The following is a 14,400-nucleotide window of genomic DNA, read 5'->3' on the forward strand; positions in this document are numbered from 1 at the left end:
ATGATTCGGGGTATCTTATACGCGCGAAGAAACGACGTTATTAAGAAGCTAAAATGCAAACGACATTTGTTTCGCGATTACAATCCTACCACTTGCTCCAAAACGAGAAAGCGTTCGTATCGATCTTCGACCCAGATTCCCATATGATGCAACGTTAAAACGAATTTTAAGAAGGTCGCATTGCGCAACGTTAGAAAGAAGATCTCGAATTTAGCAATCGGGCGGGATCGTAAGTAGTCGATCCGGTCGCCGGGACACAAAGCCGGCTTTCCGTGAGGATTGCGCCACGCGAAAATAGCGTAATCATGGTGATTAACGAGAGAACCATGTCTCCGACATATCTGTGTTCTCGGTCGCGCCGTGCTTGCGCGCGCAGGAGCAGCTCGATCGGAAACACGCAGCCACGTGCGTGACACGTATCGTGACGAACAAACAATGCCGCGGATCGATACGCGGGGCAACTCGTATTTTAAATACAAGCAGACAGCGACACGCAGCCCGTGCATACCTTCGCTTTCTTTCCAATCGACAACAACCTGGCTCGAGTGACGCACGGTTTTCCGCTCGAGAACCGCTCGTCCCCGTCGAGAGTAAAAGCGAGTCGTGAGTCGTGCGCTCTCGAGTATTTAGCAATAGTTTAATCGGTGGCGATGATCGTCGTCGAATCGGCTTCGAAGCAACGCGGGGCTCCGCGACGCGCGTCGTCCTTGACAAAAGGGAAGGCAGATGGTCGACAAGACGACGAAACGTCGTGCTCGACGTGCCACGCCGGTATGCGTAATGGTATGCGTAACTTGGAGCGTACCACGCCTGCCTTTTCCTTTTTTTTTTTTTTTCCTCTTCTTCCCAAACTGGCCAAGAACAAGAGGAATGTCGAACGCGTGGGAGTGCAGCAATGGCGTTCGTAAACTTTCTACGAAAAGTGAACGGAGGACTGATCATTGTTCGAGTTGAATTACCGTTTTCCACTCGAAGCTCTCGAAACTTGGTCGAAGAAAGATGAGAAGAGAGGAGAAGAGAAGAGCGATCGAGGAATATCAAGAATCCATTAGCGAACGAGAGCGTGTATTTCGATCCACGCGTGTTTCTTAAAAGTACGAAATTGCGATTTTTATACCGATAGACGTACGACGGGCGAACCATGAAATCATATCATTATGTAAGTATTCCCGTAAACGTGTAATAAACGCGGAATGAGAATGTCGCGTTTTGGTCACATTTTATTTTGGAATGGCATTCGCGTGGGTGAATGGAAGCGAGAGGACTGGCCACGATTTTTATGGCGTAGAGAGTGTACCGTCTTTTCGTGGACAGGGCCACCGATGCCCACGATAAACATTCGTGCGTATCTGGTGTGGACGATAATCCGTTATCGTTTGAATTTCGTTTTACAGCTGTTGAAACGGAAAGATCGTCGAAAGAAGAAACAGTACCGCAATGTAAGGCGATTCGAGTTAAGTACATATGGCTGAGGTAGGTTCGAGAAGTATCGCCGCCCACGTAGAACAATTTCGATGTATAAACAGCACCTGCGGTTAGAAGATCCATTAGAGCTCGACGGAACTTTCTTCCTGTACAAGCCGGTACGCAAGTATGGAACTTACCGATTTCCTTCAGTCCTTGAAATATTAACATATTATCGCAGAACGCTCGACTCGAAAAGGTTCGCCGCGTAACTTCGATATCATCGTATGGGCTTTAAGAGCAAGAACGTTCTAATTGCAAGACTGGATCTTCTCGACAACCGTGACTGCCGCAACCGTGCGCTAATGTAAATTCGTCAGAATGGCACTTTATCTTCGTCGTGGGAATCCGATGTGATAAACGATAACGATTCGATTTGACGGAAAAGAAATGTATCGGCCTCGCGTATGCGATACGCCAAGAATTTTTATACGTCCCTCGCCCCGCATCGACACGCCGAGTTTCCCCCATTAAGCGATTTTTGCTCTTATTTATCTTATTTACAATTTCACATTCCGGGATATGCAAATGAAACGAAACGATGCCGCTTGATGAAACAAACGATACATGAAAAGAAATTCTCAAGCGTCTTTCTTTCTTTCTTTCTTTCTTTCTTTCTTTCTTTTTTTCAAATGACAACATCCATTACGTCTATCTCGCGAATAGAAACGCCGTCATCTCGATAAATTACTTTCACTCGTTCGACCATTCGGACGGATCGACGATGATAGTTGAAAAAAATAAAAATTATCGAACGAAAGGAAGAACTATCGATGAATAGGAATATAAAATGAATAGGAATCGGTCCGATTTCGAGAGAAACGATCCACGTTTACAAGCGGTAAGGCCAGGCTCCGTATGGAAAGGACATACGGAAAACACGCGACGTCAGTTCAAGCAGAAACGACGCGTTAATTACCTACGTCTATCTTGCCTAGAAATTTTCTCATGGTGACTCCGCGCAACAAAGGAGAAAAGCGGCGTCGCGAACAAGAGAGGAAGAAGAAGGATAGAGAGGTCGGTATATAGGGAATATAAAGAAACACAGAGAGGAGGATAATAGACATAGATTATAGCGGCCGGTGGGGGCTGTACGGAGGGAAGGAACGAAAGAAGCGGGGTAGAGCGGTCGTTTGCCTTGGATCGCCTTCGAACCGGGGAGTCCAAGTCCAGTCCCGAGAGGCCGAACGCGAACTCAAGCTCGATCCCGATTCCGATCCCGCCTGATTTCCGTCCGCGTGCATTCCATCTTGTAGGTTCGGCCGCGATCGGCCGAGTTCGACCCGCTTCGGCTAATTTCGCCGTTGCTCGTTCCCTCTGCTCGGCTATGCTGTCGTGCAACTTCGGCTACAGTCGTGTATCAGCGCTCGCGCGGAGTGGATCGCGAGACGCGTCTCGTTTCAAATTCGACGGTGGAATGACGGTGTCTTTTCTGCCGTCGTTACGAGACGCTAAGAAGGACGATTGTTCGCGCATTGACGTTTTCTCACCTGCCTCCGCGACCATGTCACCGTGAATACGATCGTTATCGATCGATCGTTCGACCAAGAATTTCGCACGTGGTTTACAACAACGAGGGCAGGATATAGCCGGCGCGTTTACGTGCTGTGCGTGTAACAGTGGATGTGCTCGTTCGATCTCTGTCCCTCTCGTCGCTATCGCCGATTCCTCTTTCTCTTCTCGGCTTGCTCTTGTGTGCCTTCCACGAACTACGACCGGTCGTCATACTGGAATAACGCTCGTCTGCTGGAATCAAGCTCCCGCGCGTAGCAACCGCAAGAAAAGCTAGTCACCGCTGAATCAACAGGTGGGAATCTGCCAACTTACAGGTATCTATTTCTTTCGATTTTTCTATTTCATCGGTCTCTCCGCCAGCTGTCAGCTCGTTGCCAGGTGGCACGAAACGCGATTACGACGGCTACGATCCCTTCTACGGATCTCGTCTACGGGCTCGAGAACCCGAGACGACTCGTTCGAGTTGTTGTTTCTTGCGTTTACGTTTCGGATCGGAGCAGGATGCCGGGCGTTATTCGTGCACCTGCCTCCTTGGCCCTTGTTCCCTTTAGCGTACAGTACGATACAGTTGCGCTTTCCTTTTTTTCCTTTCGAAATCGTAAGCCGGAGTCGTCACACGTGCGAACGAAAATTGTATACGATCGTTATATAACGGCATCGTAATCGTTACCTCGATCGCGAACGAAATTAAACGCCGCGGTCAACGAGCGTGAATTACATTACTTTTATATACATTCGTGATATCCTATTGTTTTCAGGAACGTAATCAAAGAAAGAAAGAAAGAAAGAAAGAAAGAAAGAAATAAAAAAAAAAAAGAAAAAATCGAGCACAACATTTTGCGGTTCATTCTCACGCGCGGCGAGAAGAAGGTAAATTCCTCGCGAATTTTAACGGGTCGCGTTTCTTTCGTTCGTCGAGAGAGATAACGATTTTTACCGGATCTTCGGTATTCGTGTATTGCTCGCGAGCACGATGAACTGTTTGAACGGGCGCAGAAACGAGCTCGCAACGGGATATCGTGGAACGAGGTGCGCACATCTCCGATTCTACATTCTACTCACCATTAATAACACGCTAAACATTCTCAGCAAATTTTTCTCACACACGGACCTCGGCCATTTTCCACGTGGTACATTGTTCCGTCGCGTTGCTTTCCATCGGGAACAAAGATTACACGCGTTCTTCTATACTACTCGTTCCATTTATACGTTCAATATAGTAATTTTCGTATTCGCTCGTATGGGAAATGTGTTAGTAACATAATTCCAAAAGCGTTAACCGTGATGAAACGCGTTTCGGCTCTCTTCGTTGATGTAATAGTGATTAATTAATGGTTGAGATATCGCCTATTTGCACATCGTGAGTTTGCGTGTAAAGGTGAAAGAAAGAATTTACGTTTGATATAACAATATCGTTTTTATTCGATAGTATTAGCTCGTGCACGTAGCGGCGAGAAACAATTGTAATATCGAGTCTCTTTGATCATTTCCAACCACAAATTCTGTAAAACAATTTCTATCCACGATGATTTTGCATCGTAAAATTGACATTAACATTCGTCTCGAAGTTTTTTCTCGTTCGTCGACCTTGACACCGGTTCGATATATATATATATATAGTCTCGAGTGTCTTGGCCTTTACGTCGATAAATCCGTGGGTTGCTTCTTCTTTGAGTCGTCGAAGGTCGACTTCGTTTCCTTCTTCGGCCTTTCGATACGATCGTTTTTCGTACGATCTGCCTGGAGCAACGCAAATCGATCGAACGATGGATCCTCGTTTCAAACTTTATCTTTGTTTTTCTTTCGCCCACGGTTTAAAAATTAATAAACGATTCGATACACGTTATTGCGAATGTAACGGCTAAAACGGTAATAGAATTACTCGAATTACTTGAACGGAAAATTTCTTATCGACGACCTTGAGGATTATTCTCCCGATCTCATAGCGAGAAATCGTCATGAAGGATCGCGAAACTACGCCATAGCTCGAGTTTGTTTCCCCGGTCGGTCGTTGCAATTGAAGACTCGCCTCATGAATGAATCATGACCAGCTTTAAGGACACAAGAATTCTGCCGTATGAGGAACTACCGGCCATCGTTACAAGTAGCTACCTGCGCTTCTTAATTACGGGTCTCGGGCAAAAGGAAAAAACGAACGAGCAGACAGCAAGAAGTCCGAATGTGATCCTTGTTAAAGTACCATTAACTAATATACCGATCGAATCGATTCGAGCAGGATCACGACCTCTCGTGAACGAATTAAAGTGAAAGTTCGTCTATACGGTTCGCGTTTGACGATTCGAGCTCCTTGTCTCTCGTTAGATCATCTCTCTCTCTCGAAGGGTCGCGGATTGTTTCGCTTCGGGACAATCGTAAGACGACTGTGACCGTTTTCGCTGTGTCTCCGTCGAGTTTACTGCCGCCAACGAATGAAAATCTCGAGTGGAAGTGAATTTATGCGGGCTGTTACGGCGATTATGGAAGTCGTGGAAAGTACGAAAGTAGGGTAACGAAACTAATTTCTCTCTTTCTCCCTCTGGTGTGGTTTACATTTAAGATAAAATCTGAATTCGAAATGGACGCGAAACGTTTTAGTTTTAACGATATAACGTCTCGATGTCTGCCCGTGCGAGCCAGGAGCTCGATCGGTAATTCAAACACGCGTTTTCCCTCGAATCTCTCGATTTTACGAATCGATCGGTATATATTTGCACGATAATACGCGCCGCGGCGCGTAGTTGTGTATAACGTGTACTATCCAACGTGCCATGGGAAATCCAATTCAGTGTTAACGTATCGACGTCGTTCGAAGGTCTGATTGTTGCTAGAGAGAAGACGCGGCATGACGCATAATATAAACAGTACGTACATTCATCGCATGCTTGTTACGTCGATCTTATCGATGAAATATTTGGGTCGTAACACGAGCATGGTTTCTTTTTTTTTTCTAGAAGGGATATCAACTTTCAGATTCTTCAATGGAGCAAGAGTATCACTTGGGTATTTATTACGTTGTTTTTCGAGTGAAACTACTATTGAGAGAAGAATTATTCATTAAGAACGAATTCTCAATCGCGTTGAAAAAGTTTCGAAAATAAATCATAGTATTAATTAGATGAATAGATATAAATTATTAATAAATATATAAATATTATTGTATGGAAAAAAGAAAAGAAATAAAATTGTGAACGCACAATCTAGCGACAGAATTTTCCGATCGATTTAACATGCGCATTCTTCGTTTAATTTTTTTAACCAATATCAAAGGAATATAAATTTTACACAGATGCGTCGGCGAGCGGTACAAGCGGTAATTGTTAATATATCAAAGACGAGTTACGCAAGCTTATGCCTTTCACTTTCTATTTTAGATAAATCTCGATCCCGTGAATTTTCCCCGACAAATGATAGGAAATAGATGATTGCACGGATATAAATTACAGCGACGTTAGATTCGATACAATTATAACATTACGTGTTTTTGTTTTCGCGCAAGAACCAGAATTGCGCAACTCTCGTTCCAATTACACTAATATTTTCAACAAATCTCGTGATTACTCTTTTTCTAAATATCATTTATAAGCTTTAAATCGAATAACATTGAATGCTCGAAAGAAAAACTGGAGTGATGATATCTTCGATTTGAAAAAATTATGCGTAAATTTAATTTTAGAAAAAAATTCTTCAATTACCCGTTTAAACGCACACAAATATTTGTACTTACTTTTATTCTTCTATTTTGTTTTCGTATCAAATTTTCGTATATCAAAAATGCGACTTATTATCAAATGATGCGAAATTTATCAGAATATAAATGTCGTAAAAAAAAAATATGTATAATACGCACGATACATCAAATACGACGTTGTACAAACAGATTTTCGTATACGATCTTTCCTTCTGCTGATAATCGTAGACGAATTATTACTCGAGCAGATTTTAAAATCATTACGTCGTTGATTAATTCGCTATTTCTACATTCCGCCATCTAACGCGGCGCCGCTGTTCACTCCATAACGGGATACATAGATATGATAATTGAACGACGAAAGGAGACAACGTAACGACGCCGAGCATAGTTGAATTCGCACACTTATTGCTCGCAATAATCTCACCTTACATCTCGGACCATATATTACATTTCATCCCGCTTAATTATTATTCGCATAACAGGATATAATTTTTCGATCAACGTGGGGACCAAGCAATGTGCTCGATGGTCGGATATATCGGTCAAGGCTCGGCTCTCGCATCGAATCCTACTCACGGATCGAACAATTCGAATACACGCGAGTCGAAGGTGGAGAGATTCCGAGTCTCTCGAATGGAAGAAAGGTGTAGCGCACGGAGGTGAAACCGCGGTGTTACCGCGAATGGAACACGTATTGCTCAACGGAGTTGCGCGGGAGGCGTCCGCGAATCCGCGCTAGTCGCGGTAAATATAGCTTTCTGCCTCCGTCTCCCCTCTTCTCCTTTTGAAACGCGGCCTATCCAGTTTGACCGGAACACGTTCCAGTTTTCTCGCAAAAGTTAGAATAATCGTTTCTGGGTCAGTTCCGAAGAAATATTTGGAACTCGTTGGAATTTGGTCCAAGGATCGGCACGGTATACCGAGAGAAACCGCGGAGGGAAGGGTTTCAACCACGAGCAAACGTTATGAATACGTATTAGTATGAAACAAGCGGGGAGGTGAATTACGCGGCACGACGAATGGCCGGGTCATTAGTGACTTGCTAATCTAGCAACTACTATACGAGGGCACGGATTTTTGCGCGGCGATCAGGGCCCATGCGCGCTTAAGAACGATCGCGCACCGGTAAGATCAGATTCCCGGCTCACTACGCCATAAATTGCCCACGCTGGAAACAATAATAATCGAAGTTTATTTGACCGCGCGGTTATACAACGTTACTCAACGTTGCGTTTCACTATTATCTCGTTCGATGCACCGCTCGAAGCGAACAATTAGAGAGACACGACCGAACAAACGCGCGCCTAATCGAATACCTAACGTTTCCAAAGCACAGGGGAATGACACGTAAATATATTTGCGCGTATATCCGAGGGTAGAAGATTTTCGTCGGACGAAAAATATCGCGAACTCTGTTCCGAGGATATCTCGACAAACTGATGATATCTGAAACGACGATCTGCGATTTACTCGGTCGACGACGGTCTAGCCCGCGTGTATCTCCAAGCATCTCGAGCATTTCTCCTCTCGTCGTTGCCGTTTCTCTATCCGGTTGCCGGCCCTCCTACCGTTTCGCACGTCTCGACCGGTTGTTCTATAGGAGAGCAGCGGATGCTCGCCGCTACGAGGACGACGGACGACGAAACCGGATGTCCTTCGCTCCGAGAAAAAGGAGAGATTAAACGAGAAGTAATGTAGGATAACGAAGAACCGGCGGACGAGCCGGTGAATACCGAGGAAACGAAGGAAAAGATCGATTTAGCCAATAACTTTCGCATTAATATTCCTGTTGGCAGCCAATAACTGTTCCATTATAATCGACGATTAAACCGTAATCTCGAGAAAATTAATGGGAGTTCAGGGGTTGGAGATCGAGACCAAGTATCGAGAGCAAGATGAAATTCTTCTGAATTCGTTTTGATGTAACGTGTATTTATGTGTGTGTGTGTGTGCGTAACTTCATCGCGCGCTATTGCCGATTTACGATAAGCGGTTCGATAAATGTCGAGAACGGACCAACACCAACACGTTATCACCATTCCAGGATTTCCTATCGTTCCAACCATTCCAATTTGCCTCGTGGTTATCTATCGAGGAAAAGAAACGGATAGATTTGGAATGAACTCCGAGACGAGTATTTCCGTTACGTTCCATTTTTCCTCGCCAATTCGAAGAATAAAATTGATCGAGACGCGTTATCGGAAACGGCGTTGAAACGACATCTGCCAATCGTTCGCGTTCTTCGACTTGTCCAACTAAATTTACTCCCACTGTTACTACTCTTCTTCTTCTCTGTCCATTATTCCGCTCGAGAGAAAAAAAGAAAAGATAAGAAAAGGAACGATCGATTTGCAAGTTGGGCGGTTCGTTGCGCGATTTCAGATCGAGCGGATAGATTCGATGTAGCGGAGATTTATAATCGATAATAGATAACGGCAAGAGAGAAGACAGAGAGGCGGGGGAGAGATAGTCTCGAGGCCTTTGCTGCTACCAACCGACGATCCTTGCAGCGGAGTCATTTGCGACAATGAGCGATTCTGCAAATGTCGATGACACGCCGTGCGAAACTAACCGGTCATTGTGCAAGCGGTTCGCGGTCAACCCTTGCGAAATTACAGCCTCCAACCTTCCAACTGTATATATGCCTAACTGTTTCGTTCGAGATGTAGCAAAACTAATTCGATTTCCATCCGGAATATTTGTCTGGAAAGCGCACTCGAGAAGCGTGAAAATCAGACGTGGAGAGATCCTCCATTCCTATAGTTTTCTTCGGAAATTAATTTAATTCATAATTTAAATCGTAGGAAAATTTGTAAAAAATCGAGATCCTTGACGAAAATTATAAATTAATCGCGTTTATCGTTATCGAAATTATCAATATTAGCTAGAAAAGTGTAGTTCTCTCGGTTTTCTCGTTTAAATAATCGAAGCATATCGCGCTATTCGTTGCCAGACGTGTTTCGTTGCAAATATGAAAAGGAGTCCATAATACCACTTTTTCTCCGTATCCGTACATAATAGATAGATTTGCGCGAATGCAACAGAAGATAAGTTATCTCGAGCAGGAACGCGGACAAAGGAGCCCGTCCGTGGCAACAATGGCGTATATTTTTCTCTTAAGCCGAGTTAAATATTGTCCTTTCCATAGTCAATACGTTATCTGCTCATTTCCATATGATAGGTCAATGATAAGGTTTAAGAACGTTCTCCGGTTCACGGTGGCTCGCGGCGGAGCCCGATTCCTTTCTTTCTCGCATTTGTTTCGCGCTCGAACAAACTCGAGTGTCGGCGTCGCGCGGCACAAAATCAACACTTTATCGAACACGATGATCTTGAAAAATTATAAGAATCCTTGGTTGAAATAAGGCCACGCGTACAACGCCGCCTCTTACGGAATCCCGAATCGCGATCAACGTTTCAACCGAGTGGAAACATCCAAGATCGATCGAAAAGAGGATGAATTTTCAGATTTTCAGAGAGGAAGCAAGTCGAGCGACGAAGCTTTATTCACGATCGGACAATTTACCGAGATGGCGCGTTATGATGCACCATTATAGGATCGAGATACACGTGGTCGCCGGTTAGTCGCGTCGAATTTATTTATCGGCTTCTATTTTTCCCGCGGACTCGATCAGGATGCTCGACGACGAATCATCGCATCGAGTCGCTTTTATTCGTCGATCTTCTATCCATCTATCGTCTTCCTCGAGAACGAGAATTTTTCTCGATTCTTTAGAAACTGATCTTTAGAAACTTTGAAACAATCGAACGTTTATTTCTTCTTCCGTTCGTGGGATCGGAATTCGATTCCCATCCTGTTTCGAGATCGCGATTCGATCGAAGTTTTCGAATCGATTTCGTTGCACGAAAAAACGGATGGCCATTTAGAAAACGGTAGCCGGGAATAAGATTTCCGGTATGCGTTGTACATCGTCCAACGTTTTATCGCTGTTATCCAGTAGCGTGTTATCCAACGGCGTTCGATTTTCTCCAGTTTCCTCTTACCTCAGAAGTCAAGGATCGCGATTCGATAGCGGAGCGACGATGCGTGAACGCGGCTACACCGATACCCCGAACCATAATCCCATTATTACTTTAATTAGTGCCCTCTCGGCTATGGGATTGCGAGATGCGCCCAACCAACCTTCTTACTCCACGCATTTCGTGCACGGAACAATGATAACGGTTAATAAACGCTCTTTCGTTTCGCTTCGATCCCTTTCCGATCGATAAAGTTTCCGCGAGATCGACACCGATTCTCTGCTTACAATTTTATTTAAACAGTTATTTAAACTTCTCGATGACTCGATAATAGAAGCTGAAAAAAGACGCGAAAATGCGTGGAAACGTTCAAATTTAATTTACTTTAATTTACTTTTTTGCAGTGCGTTTCATTGATCGTAATTAGCGATACGACGAATCGCTTTACCGATTATAAACGTAAATTCATACAAAATTATAATAAAGTATTCTTTATTTTTTTAATGTGAATCGAGAATAGAAATTCTCCTCGAGTGATAAAATAGATTTTGCGTCTAGATGTAAAAAGCATTCGTATTTTCTTGCGTATTATCGAAGCAAAAAACGTTGGAATCCGGAAGAAAGCACGAAGATAGAAATTCATTAAAGAAGATTGTGTGAAATTCGTTTGGCGAAAATGTTTGTCACGCTTCATTTCATCCGTTCCGTAGGATCGTTCAACATATAATATTTCCCTCTTAAATCCTTTCGACGCGACGAGCGTAAAGAAATTTTCGGACCGCGAAAAACCGTTATCGAGATTTTTCCCTTTCCATTTTCAACATTCCATCTTTGGATTGCGAATTGTGCGCGATAACATATATATTTAACGATCCTGCATGGTAATAATGTATCGAAACGAGAAGAAAAACGTCAGGATAATATTTCCTGTCTATATCCATTTAAGTTGCGCAAGTCGAGTTCACTTGCGACAGACAATTCTCTGAATGTCAGGTTAAACGGTGCATGATCGGAGCAGCGCGCTATAATAATCTGAGAACGCGGCAAGAAATCCACGACAAATTTACCTGCTTTGTTCTACCATTTTATTACTATTATGTGATATCGCGATAAGATTTTCATCGGTAAATATCTAATTAACATACGATGTATGATTCGATAATTTCTTTGACTCGAGCGTTGATCGATTTATTCCATTTTATTCGTATTTCCAATAATACGAGAATAGAAAACGAGCACGTACGTTTCTTAAATCATCGGAAATATAAAAGATTAATTCGAGATATAAATTCATCGGAGCTTATCTTACATATTATTACGAGTGGAACGAGAAAAGCGAAAAGAATCGAATTGTCAATCATTTGTTACGTTCTAACTATCGTTCGGATAGATAAAATCGTACTTCGATTTTAAGAATTAATCATAGAGTAGAAATTACAGTCTCGTCCGAGCAATTCGTAAATCCAATTTTTACAATCCTTCTACAATTATTTATTTCTTATTTGCCAATTGTCCTTGGAACACGAACAATTTTCTTCCACCATCCAGATTCCAAGAAGATTCTCCGTTTGCCCACTTCGTTCTCGGTTGCTCAGTTGATTAACCCACATGCGATGACTCATCCCTGTGTCCGGAATCCACGATAATGGATTAGAGCGGTACGGTGATAATTTTCCGTGTCGCGCGTCGTTTGCTTTCGCGTCCCTTCTTTGTTCCTTCTTGTAAAATGAAAGGAAAACGATGGGTCAGCTTGGTCGAATTCTTTTTCGACCGGAAAAATGACATTTCCATGATCCACTAGGGATTCGTGGGATAAGAAGGCATTGTGGCATCCTTGCAGGTATTCGGTGCCCCGATTGTTGACTTAGGTTTCCATCCAGGATAAACAGAGATATTAAGAGAATATCTCTCTCTCTCTCTCTCTCTTTCTCTTGTTCCCTCGTTTCTTCGCATTTCTATCGTGTCGTGATTTCGATATCGAGCAAACACGCGCGTTCGTTATCGCCCCTTTGCCGAGAGTTCGACTTTCTTTCGATCGGGATTTACCGCCCGATTTATAATTTGCGACGTTTACGACGGAACGCGATGTCGATGTTTGTCGCGTGTCAAACGAGCCTGATTTGCGAAAGATCGATCGGAAATAGGTTAGAGAGTCGAAATCTTTCGAATCTATATCGTGCGAAGAAATTTTAAAAGAACTTAAACGAAAATGAATAATTCTATTCTCGAGGTTCAACGAGGAATACCGACGTACGATTTGTTATTATCGAGCGGTGGTCGAATTATCGGAAGCCGTGCGAAGGAAAGAGAAGGAGAAGAACGACTGGAAAGGAAGAGAATTTGCCGCTCGCTACGAATTTGGCCATCGAACGTGTCGCGATTGCCAAAGCGTTCCGACAAGTTGCGCGAAAATTTAGATTGTTTCCGTTCCCATTCGATACGCAGCTTCGAAACATTTCGTTCGTTACAAGAATTCAATAGTAAAAAAAAAAAGAACAATTATTTTCTTTATTCGTATAATAACTTTCAAAAGATAATCATTTTCGAAATTATCTGTAAATGATTCTAAACATATATTTCGTTCTCTTGCTTTTCTTTTTATCGCTTCTTACTTCCTTTATATCATTTCTCCAGAAATGAAAGTTAACGAGCATCGAAGACTCGTGAATTTATGGAAAAATTTGATTACCTAATAAAAAAGACATCAAACGTATTTAATTAATTCTAATTCATTAACTGGATCTTTAAACTCTCGGCCTATTTAATTGCGTCGATTATACGTATCATACGTTCAACTAGGCTGAACAATTACATCTAACTCGACGAAAGACCAGATTTCTAAATTCTTCTTCTTCTTCTTCTCCTTTTCCTTCTTACTCGAGATACGAGGAACAAAATTAAATACAACGAAATATCCATCGATTCGCGACGATTCGAACTAAAGATTTCTAGAACACGCGAAAATTCGAAAATATCGAGTCGAATATCGTCCCAAAATGTTATTCGACTCCCTAAAATTTTCGAATTACGAGATCCTAACGTAGCATCGGGTTCCCGACATTTTTCGCTTCTCGTGCATCTCTATCGATCTCATTATTTTCACCGGGTTGCTTAACGGTACGCTTAGAGAATCTGCGAAGCGTGCTCGTCTCGAGCTGACACAATCGGGTCGCCTCGAACGTATACACAGGGATTCTATCGCTCGTTCACCGCGCGAGATTTCACCAACCGCTGCTGCTGCTTCTTCTTCTTCTTCTTCTTAGCTGCGGCTCCCATTTTTCTTCTGTTCGCGTGAAATTGTATCGGAGAAGTCGGCTCGCGTTGCTCATAACCAACTTTATACCACACGCGTCGCGTTTTTTTCCCTCCTCCCCGCACGTATATCGCCGCATTCTTGTCGAGGAACACGCGGAGGAACAGTTTTATTTTACGCTATCGTAAACGAGAAATTCTTATCGGCGCGCACCGTTTCGCGTATCTGTATAGCGCTGCGTTTCCACAAAACGCATAACTTCTTCCACTTTCTCGATTCGTCCGCGAAAGAACGAAGAATTCGAAGATGATCACGTTGTCGGTTCTTCTTTCCCGCTTTTAATTACCACGTGCCTATCTACGTGCTGCTTATCTACGTTCATTACGTACATTAGACACGAGATAAATCCATACCCAAGCATCGCAAAAGTTTGAATCGAATCTCGGTATGCATGGTACGAAGTGAAAAATTTCTCTCACCGTTTGATAGATTTATA

At 43.1% G+C, this 14,400-nt stretch overlaps 2 protein-coding genes across 7 annotated transcripts in view; one reads left to right on the forward strand and one right to left on the reverse strand.

Moving 5' to 3' along the window:
* The window catches only part of LOC107999327 (TSC22 domain family protein 1-like), a 266,961-nt gene that overhangs the window by 211,328 nt on the left and 41,233 nt on the right, over nucleotides 1-14,400 (reverse strand). The window lies entirely within an intron of this gene.
* The window catches only part of LOC108001537 (nuclear receptor coactivator 6), a 170,578-nt gene that overhangs the window by 29,956 nt on the left and 126,222 nt on the right, over nucleotides 1-14,400 (forward strand). The window contains exon 1 of one of the 3 annotated variants that reach the window (XM_017062573.3): nucleotides 2,815-3,293. The exons of 1 other annotated variant lie outside the window; for it this stretch is intronic. The gene's annotated coding sequence lies outside the window, so the exon portion shown is untranslated. Of the gene's footprint in view, nucleotides 1-2,814; nucleotides 3,294-14,400 lie in introns of those variants that run through there. One more of the 3 variants, XM_017062574.3, reaches the window with a different exon arrangement.

This window comes from Apis cerana, linkage group LG7 (genome assembly GCF_029169275.1).
Source record: "Apis cerana isolate GH-2021 linkage group LG7, AcerK_1.0, whole genome shotgun sequence".
Classification (NCBI taxonomy): Eukaryota; Metazoa; Arthropoda; class Insecta; order Hymenoptera; family Apidae; genus Apis; species Apis cerana.